General features: G+C 40.4%; 1 pseudogene; it reads right to left on the reverse strand.

Annotated features, from left to right (window-relative positions):
* Nucleotides 1-5,000: 5,000 nt before the first annotated feature.
* LOC120286721 lies at nucleotides 5,001-7,015 on the reverse strand (annotated as a pseudogene).
* Nucleotides 7,016-10,046: the final 3,031 nt, after the last annotated feature.

Raw genomic sequence — 10,046 nt, forward strand, 5'->3', positions numbered from 1 at the left:
TTTTGATCAATAGTACCAGATCCTTCCTTTCCCATATAGTACCAGTTCATTTGCTCCTTGCTCTATATATATCATAATTGAAACTGGACTGTTAGCCATGCTTACCATGAAACAATGACGGTCATTTACAAGAGTTAATCTATAGTATTCGACGGTTAATATTGCCAGTTTTCTTATCAAGAACTGCCGGAGACGATACGCTAGTTTTTTTTTTCTTTTTTTTTTAAGGTCGAAGACGGTAAACTATTTTATATGGTATATTTTGTCCCTTGCTACAGTTGGCACACCCACTTTTTCTTGCTCATGGTCGTGTCAAAAATTCATTTAAACAATGAGAATATATGACACAGGTGGAGTTAAATTTATTGGAAAGAAATTGACCCAAATTTTTTATGCTTTGTTTGGGAGACAAGGAATAGGAAAGAATACACCTATTATCTTAATTTTTTTCGTCTCTTCACTTAAAAGATCATTTACAAATTTCAAATAATTTTACCCGAATTTTTATTTTCACTTATTTCCCAAACATAACGTTACTCTTTGAGAATTTAACCATGGCTATCTACTACATACAGAACTTGTTTGATAACCCAATAGCGGCTGAAATTAAAACATGTGAACTTAATCTTGAGCTTGTTCAATAATTCTTTCTAAGATTGACCTAAAAGATTGTTAAGTCAAGAAATTACTAAATGAGGTAACTAAGGCATGTGTTAATTTGTTCGATTAGAAAAAATAATTCTCGGTAAATTATCAATTATATTGTTAAAACCTACCAATAACGACCCCTCCTTGAGTATGGTATAAATTAACCATATTTATTGAGAGCTAGAATCCTTATGTTTGGTTGGTGTTGAAAAGGCTTTATATTTACCTTTGCATCTTCATCTTTCTTTGGTTTTTATTTGTTATCGAAGAGCCTTTTATTTCTATTTAAGGTACTTAGAATTCAATATTTAAATATTCAGTATATATTTTTCAGTGTTAGTAAAAAGCCTTAAGTCTGAAGGAGGGTCCAATCGTGAAATTTGCACCTTCACCTGATTAAGCGGGCTAAATCCACATCTCTCCTGAGTGAACCGCGACTCAAATAGTTGAAATCTAGTGAGCTTTCTCTTCAGGAATCTTCAATCTTGCCTATGAAGAGACACTCCTCGATAAAGATGACTGATCCCTCTTGTCACAATTGACAAGTGACAGTCAAGCAAGTTTTCTTGATGGAAAACTCATCCTGTTTAAATGTTTTTGTTAGGAAAACTGGAGTAACGTACTATGAGAAACATGCAATTCTTTTATATTAAAAAGGACACAACACGCAATATAACTTTAGTAACTTAGTGACATATATCTGACAATAAATCCTACATAGATTTATTTTATATTTGTATAACGTAACCTACGTTGCAAATTTTATAGAGATTTAACTCCAAAATGGACTTAAAGGGGGAAATAGGACATAGCTTTGAGGGAAAACATTGGACTCGGCACTGGAGCGAGGAATGTCACAACTAGGAAAAGGTGAGTGGTGAGTGGTTTATTGTGTTTCATGAGGTAGATTATTATTTTTTGTCCACTTAATAATGAAATTAGTTGTTGCCTATTCAATTTGGTGTGGTTATGGGACCGATTGCTCAATTTATCATCTCTTTGTATCTTCTAGTCTTGAGACATATTTTTTCCAACATCGTCATAGGTGATACTATTGCAACCATTGACGTTTGCTCCGTTGGGGAGTTTGTTATTGGTGATGAGTATGAACATGTTGGGAGAAATGTCGATATTATTCTAGTTAATATGAGAAGATTATCATATCAAGAATGGATTGGAGTGGGGTATTTTGGGAAGTTGCACTCTACAATGATGAGGATGATGAATCTTTGGCATACACAAATTGCCCAAGTGATGATGAGGAATTTGTGCATGCAAAGGGAACTAGTAAAGGAATTTCAACAAAGGAGAAATGCACCACTCGGTAAACAAGATTGAAGTTATAAATAAGGACCAAGGAGCTCCGGTAGCTGATGGTTATGGCACAAAATATGATAATAGAGGTAATGATGATAATGATAATAATGAAGTAGTTCTATGTAGAAGGAACAGTAGGTATCCTTCTCATAAATCCAAATGCTAGAAATCATGTGTTACTACATGGGAAACTTGATGATGCACCATTCATAGATGCAATTGTGAAGCACTAGATTCTTAAACAAAGGAAGGTCAATTTCGCTTGAAATACAAATGAATATGTCTAAGCAAAGTGCACAAGAGAATTGTCCTTAATTGGTATAAAACACTGAGTACGATCACCTCATTCTACATCAAGTGATTCCATGAGGAACATAGCTATAGCATTGTATTTGACAATAAAAGGGTTATCAGTATTTGGTTGTTCAATCACTTCTTCAAAACCATCAAAGCCTTGCCACAAATTGAGGTCCTGTTTGTTAAAAAAAAATTATGTTCCCAGAAACAAAAATTTCTATTCTTTTGTTTCGGGGAACTAAAAAAAGAATATAAACGTATTTAGTAAAACTTTTATTCTTGGAAACAATATATATATATATATATATATATATATATATATATATCTAGGAATAGATTTGGAATAGAAACAAAAAGTAGAAAGAAGTAACTTCTTGTTCTCAGGAATAATTTCTAGAATCAATTTTTTTTCTCTTCTTTTTCTTCTCTTTTCTTCTTCTCTTTCTTTTTTCTTCTTCTTCTTCTTCCTTTTGGCCGGTTGCCGACCTTGGCCATGGCCGGCACCAGCAACTGACTAGACGAGGGCCAGCAACCTTGCCGAAGCATCTCTGGCCTCGGAGATGTCACGCCACGGTAAGGCTCGGTCTCGCCCGGGCTGGCGAGAGCCTCGCCGATGGCTAGGTGAGCTCGGCCTTGCTAGATCTGGACAAGGTCGACCTCACCCAACCTAGACAAGGCCGAGCCTCGCGTGGCCATGGCGAGGATCGGCCTCCCCAGCTGGCGCGAGGCTTAGGCCTTGCTAGGCCAAGGCGAGATTGACCTCGCGTCGCTTGGGCAAGGCTGAGGTTCGTCAAGGCCAAGCTGGCCTCCGGCAAGCTCGCTAGACCTCGCCCTGGCTTAGCGAGGCTTCGGTGAGCTCACCAAATGTTGCCTAGCTAGTCACCGGCCACGGCGGTGGCGGCGATTGGCCAAAGAGAAAAAGAAAAGAAAAAAGAAAAAAATAATAAAAGAATTAAAAAAATCTAAGAATCTTACCAAACGTATTTCTATCCCTGGAATACAAATTTTGGGAAGTTACCGAATGCGTTCTTTTGCTTAAAAATTATTCCCGAGAGCAGAAATGGAAAAAAATCATTTCTCATTAAAAATTATTTTCGGAGCAGAATCGTTACCAAATGTGCCCTAAGAGGCCTCAATTGAAGTAGTTAATGAAATAGAAACTAGCGGCTAATGTGTTTGGAAATCAATCCAAATGAATCTAATACAAAGTGAGGAGTACACTGATGAGTATGTATAAGGAAGAATATGCATAAATATGTATGTGACTATACAAGAGAATGCAAGCTTTAGAACTCAGGTAGAAGAGTTTGTATAAAGGATATTGAAAGGTCATTGCCTAATTCTAGGACTAAATTTGACAGGTTGCATTTTTGCTTCGATGCATACAGAAAGGGCTTCTTGATTAGATGTAAAAAAGTGGTTAGGTTAGATGGACGTTTCTCAAAGGGTTTATGCAAATGAGAGGTATTGGCGCCCGCTAGAAGAGATGGATAAACCAAAAGGTGCTCACATAAAGTTTAAGAGTCGATCGCAAATGGTGGTGGAGGCTGCCACTGGAAGATATGGAGAGACCCAAAAAAAAAGAGAGAGAGAAAGTTCGTACATAAAGTTTAATTGGCTGGAAATGGAAGGGATTGGCTCTCTCGTTCTCTTTTAGTCACACTCTCTCACATGTGCGTGCCGCATAACACTTCGCTTGAGCTATATAGTGCATTTAACTTGCTTCTTTTCTTTTATGAGGACAAGCAATTTGTTTATCTGATCAAGGAGTAAAATGTTGTGAGAAAGCATTCACACCTTCGCAAAACTCATGCATAGGAAATGAAGCAACTAGTGATGCGAAACTCAGTTGGGCATCTGATGCCAAATTAGCCCAACTCATCCTTGAAAGAAAGTTTCTTTTATAGCTGATTTTGTGAATTAACGGCTATCAACTATTCATTCAAGATTCGACATTCAGATTTGGATATCTATAAATAAGAGAAAGGAAGCTATGAAGCCATGAAGAAGAAGAATTGAAAGGAAGCTATGAAGCCATGAAGAAGAAGGATTGCACGTACTTGGCTTTGCAAGTACACACTCGTGCTCATATTTGCAAATCATTCTGAAATGGGATAAATAAACTAAAAATCCTAAAATTTATCATGAAAGTGCAATTAAATATTAAAGTTATCAAAAAATGCAACAAATCTTAAAATTTGTTAAATTGGTTCAATTAAGACATTTAACTGATTGTACTTTTTGAAAATTTTAGGATTCAATTGTATTTTTATAGCAAATTTTAGGATTTGATTGTATTTTTTTTTTTTTTTGAAGTGCACTTGCACAAAAAGAGTTTGTAAATAATTTGGTTACGTTTCAACCAGTTCATTTACTCTTGATTGTTATAGCTTCCGATCCAATATGTATATACAACAAGAGGTAATACAGGTAGTCTTTCTTTCCTACTCTAGTCTATAGTAATGGCGCGACCGCTTTCCTAGACATTTTTTGAAAGGTCAATTCATTCATTATCAAGAAGCACACGCTAAAATAGCTGTCATTTGACTCACAAGTGAGAGATTAATTTAATACAACAGAAGCTCATTACATCACCACAGTTTTCTCAGCATTATCATCTGACTTCTGAATTTAAGTACAAAACAAGAGTTTCATATATAGTTCATAAAAGGATCGAGAGATTAATTTAATGCTACATAATTCTTGTTCCCTCCTTTCCAATAGTAAGTCAACCCTGCTCAACGACCTTCTTGGATGCTACTAGTGATGAGAGGCTCGCCGGAGTTGACAGATGGCGGCGATGGCGCGTGATACACCGTGACCGGCATCTTATTAGGAAGAACCGGCACTGCGGCCTCAAAATTGAGGACTTGAAGCGCCTGCCTTACGGTGGGCCTCAGGCTCCGGTCGGGATGAACGCACCACAAGCCCACGACCAACAAGCACTCCACTTGTTTCCGGACGAAATCCACTTGGAGCCGCTCATCCATGGCCTCAACAATCTGGCCTCTCCCGTAAAGGTGCCACACCCACTCCACCAAACTCATTTCCAAGGACTGCTCCATCGGGTCGACGGACTTCCGTCCCGTCCCGATCTCGAGCACGACCACCCCTAAGCTGTACACGTCGGACTCCTTGCTTGCCCGCCCCGTGCTCACATACTCCGGGGCCAAGTAACCAAACGTGCCAGCCAGCCCGGTCGTCTGTGGCCCAAGCTCGTGGTCCATGAGGCGGGCCAGCCCGAAGTCTCCAAGCTTGACATTGAACCCCGAGTCCAGCATCACGTTGCTCGACTTGATGTCCCGGTGTACCACGCACTGCTCCCACTCCTCGTGGAGGTAGAGGAGCGCAGAGGCAAGCCCGACCGAAATCTTGTACCGGGCAGCCCAGCCTAGAGGGCTCTTCCTGCCAAAGAGGTGCATGTCGAGGCTCCCGTTTGGCATGTACTCATAGACGAGCAAGAACTCGTTCGCCTCATGGCACCAACCTATGAGTTGCACCAAGTTTCTATGCCTCAAGCTGCTGATAACCTTCACTTCGGTGATGAACTCTTTCTTCCCCTGTTTAGACCCTCTCGATATCCTCTTCACTGCGACCGCCGCATCCAGGCTGACCAGATATCCCCTGTAGACTGCCCCGAACCCGCCCTCGCCGAGCTTCCTCTCCTCGTTGAAGTTGTTGGTAGCAGCAACAAGGTCCGTATACCTAAACCTCCGTGGCCCTGCTCCTCTCTCGAGCTCGTCATTTATGGACGTCAAGTTTGCCATCTCCGATCCCTTGCTCCTGCTCTTCCTCCTCCATAGGATTGCCGATATGGCCACCCCGCCGCAGAGTAGGAATCCTAGTGGAACTGCTAAGCCAACAACTAACTTGGTCCTATTTGTATTTCCTTGCTTTTCCGTGACTTCGAGGTTTGAACTGAAGGACCAAGATTCAAGTTGGTGACGTTCAGTATAATAGTCAGTCGCAGCTGAGAAACCGATCATCACCTCCTCGGGCAAGACAGTGGTGAGATCAATCTGATACGAAATACTTGTGTTCTCGTGTGGGTTTGGCGTAGTCCGGTAACTCCAAGAAACGCTCAAGTTCTTGGTCGTGGAGTTGTACACAATCCATGCGTCGGCAGTGTCGGCGCTGTGGAAGCTGGCGTTCCAAGGGGTGGTCACGACCGAGGCAATCGAGTTTATGTTGATCCCCACGTGCTCATATGGGGGATCCCATTCGGGATTGGTGAAGGTGTCGAACTCGACCGCAATGATTTGATTCGACGACGAGTTGCTGTACGTGGTGTTGAACAGGCCTAAGAAGCCACCATTCGAATTGACTGGGATTTGGTACCCAACCGGGGCGAGGAAGAAGGCGAAGCCAGCCCCGTACTCTGACTGGTTCTCTGTGTCGATGGTGAAGGAGAAGCGAGTGGAGAAGTCAGTGAGCCTCTTGGAAGTGGAGTTCCGGAGCTGCAGCTTCTCTGCGTAAAATGCTCGGCCGACATGGAAAAAGTAAGTGGCGCTAGTGAAGTCAATGGTGCCGACGTTTGGCCTAGCATCGCCTTCATAGATTATGTCCGTGGCCTGCGGGTTGAAGCGAGATATGCTGAAGGAAAGAGAATAGCCCGATCGAAGCTGCACGAAGAAGGACAAGAAGAGAAGGAAAACGCGCTGAGAGCGCTTCGATTCCGAATAGAGGGCCATAGAGAGAGAGAGAGAGTTCGTGAAAGAAAATTGAGTTTTAAGACATACAGTGATGCTTACATTATATCGGACGAGGTATGAACAGAGTCCGACCTTGCTGTTTACGATTCAACCCAAACGATTTGTTGACTTTTTGAAGCTTCGTATGAAGGAACAGCAAGAGCAGGAGATGACGCCATTATAGGATTAATTATGACCTAGGCGACGAGGACAGAGTTCGATTTCTCCTACCTAGGATTAGATCGAACGGGTGGTGGTTCTCTTTATCTTTCCGCGTCTGGAATAAATAAAATCAATCGGCCTACTCATCATGTGAGGTGGGGACTGGGGTGACCTCGAGACGAAACATGTTCACACCATATGATTGGGTCTAAAAGTCCAGATGGGAGCTCATATCGTTAAATAAGCCAGTTGGGTTCGCGCTTATTCAATTGAAGCTGGTTCCACGAACTATGTCGAAGTTGGGTGTATGATACTAAAGTCGAATGAGATGGTTAAGAAATAACAAATGCTCAAAATGTCCATTGCTTTGAGTGCTCTTTTGGATGAGAATCGGATCGTTACAGATGGTATCTGAGCGAGGTCTATTCGATGTGGCAGAAAAGGAATTCACCCTGCCCCATCTTGCCAGCATATGGGCAGGGCACACTCTTTTAGTTTTTACACAGTACCAGTTCCATTGTTATTCATATGGAATTGATTTTATATTGCATAACAGGCAATATCATGACTTTTCGGGCCAAGTTTTTCCGTAACAGATTAGAACTATGCACTAATAAATGGTGTTAGAATACTTAAATATTAATTCACGTTTTCGTTTAATAGCTTAACATTTTAAAACAATTAGTAATGATCACATAAATGTTTCAGAAGACAAGAAAGGCTATTTTAGAGAACATAAGCAAACATAAGTGCAAGCCACTAGAAAATTGAGGATTTAAGATTTTATTTTGATCCATTGAGAATTTAAGATTTTACATAAGCCACAACCAATTCTCGAGCTCGATGTAGGTGGAACTTTAACCTTAAGGTTTTATTTTGATCAATAGCACCAGCTCCTCCCTTTGCCATATAGTACCAGCTCCGTTTGCTTCTTGCTCTATATCTATAACAATTGAAATTAGACTATCAGCCATACTTATCAAGAAACAATAAGAGTCATTTTCAACAATTAATCTATCGTATTCAAGAGTTAATATTGCAAGTTTTCTTCTCATTTACTGCCGGGGACGGTAAGCTATAGTTTATATGGTATATTTTGTCCCTTGCTACAGTTGCCACACCTACTTTTCTCTTGCTCATGGTCATGTCAAAATTGGGAAAAGTACCAAAAAAAGTCATAAACCTATTACATTGGTATCAATTCAGTCATAAACTTTTCAATTGAACCAATTCAGTCATAAACCTTTAATTATTGGTACCAATTCAGTCCATTCGGCCAATTTTGGCGACGCCGATGTGGATGTCGGCAGGTGGTCGGACGTCGACGTGGAAATTTTTATGATTTTTTAATTATTTTTCAATTTTTAATTATTTTTTCGATTTTTTTTATTATTTTTATTGATTTTTTTTCTGTCTTCTTCCTAGCGGTGGTCGGCGAGCCTATCGCCGGTGAGAGTCGCGGCCCTTACCCAGCCTCCCGGGGCCACCGGTGAGGAGGCTTTGCCAGGATGTGGGCGAGGCCAGCCTCGATCGCAGCCCTAGGCGAGGCCAGCCTCGGTCGCAGCCCTAGGCGAGGCCAGCCTCGGTCGCAACCCTAGGCGAGGCCGAGTGGCCCTCGCTCGGCCTCACCCGGGGCGCAGGTGAGGCTGGCCTCACCCGATCCAGGCTAAGCCGCCCGCCCGCAGCCCTGTGTGAGGCCGAGCGAGGGCCACGACCCTCATCGGCGTTGGCGAGGGCCACTCGGAAGAAGACAGAAAAAAAAAAAAAGGAAAAAAAGAAAAGAAAAAAAAAAAAAAAGAAAAAAAAAATTGATAAAAATTCGAAAAAATAATTAAAAAATCATAAAAATTGTCACGTCAAGCATCCGGCCACCGCCCAACGTCCACGTCAGCGTCGGCCGGCCAAAATTGGCTAGATGAACTGAATTGGTACCAATAGTAAAAGGTTTATGACTGAATTTGTTCAATTGAAAAATTTAGGACTGAATTGGTACTAATGCAATAAGTTTATGACTTTTGGTACTTTTCCCTGTCAAAATTTCATTTAAACAATGAGGATTTTGTGATAAAAATTTCTGCCTTTCATATTTGATATTGACGCTATTTCATTTCCTATGAGTGAATATATACGGAGAATGACAGGTCAAATTAAACTTATTGGAGGGAAACACAAACAATTTATGCTATGTTTGGGAGACCAAAGAGGAAGAAATAGGGAAAAGAATACACCTATTATCTAGATAAAATAAAATTCCTCTCTTTAACTATAAATTCTTTTTTAATAATTTTCAAATATTTTCACCCGAATAGTCATTCTCCCTTCTTTCCCAAACATAATGTTAATTTTCGAGAATCAAACCAAATCTCTCCATTACATACGGAACCTGTTTAATAACCTAAATAAGGGTGAAAATTAAAACATGTGAACTTAATCTTCAGCTTGTTTAATAATTCTTTTTAAGATTGACCTAAAAGATTCAATTAAGTCAAGAAATTACTTAATGAGGTAATTAAGGAAGGGGTTACTTGATTTGTTGAATTAGAAAAAAAATTGGTAAATTGTCAATTATATTGTTAAAACCTATCAGTAACGACCCCTCCATATGTATGCTAGAAATTAACCATATTTATTAGGAGCTAGAATCCTTATGATTGGTTGGTGTTGAAAAGGCTCTCTTTACCATATTTATTAGCACCTTCATTTTTAGTTGGTTCTTATTTGTCATCAAAAAACCTTTTATTTCTATTTAAGGTACTTAGAATTCAATACTTAAGTATTCGAGTTTGGGACACTTAGAGTGCCATAACTTGGCACGGGAGGACATTTAAGTGCCATAACTTCGAAAATGTATACTTAAGTGCCAGTTTCAAAGTTAAATGGAACACTTAGGTGCCACTTCGGTGAAAATCCGGCCAAATGACTAACGTGGCA

The sequence above is a fragment of the Eucalyptus grandis genome, chromosome 8, assembly GCF_016545825.1.
Source record: "Eucalyptus grandis isolate ANBG69807.140 chromosome 8, ASM1654582v1, whole genome shotgun sequence".
Taxonomy (NCBI): Eukaryota; Viridiplantae; Streptophyta; class Magnoliopsida; order Myrtales; family Myrtaceae; genus Eucalyptus; species Eucalyptus grandis.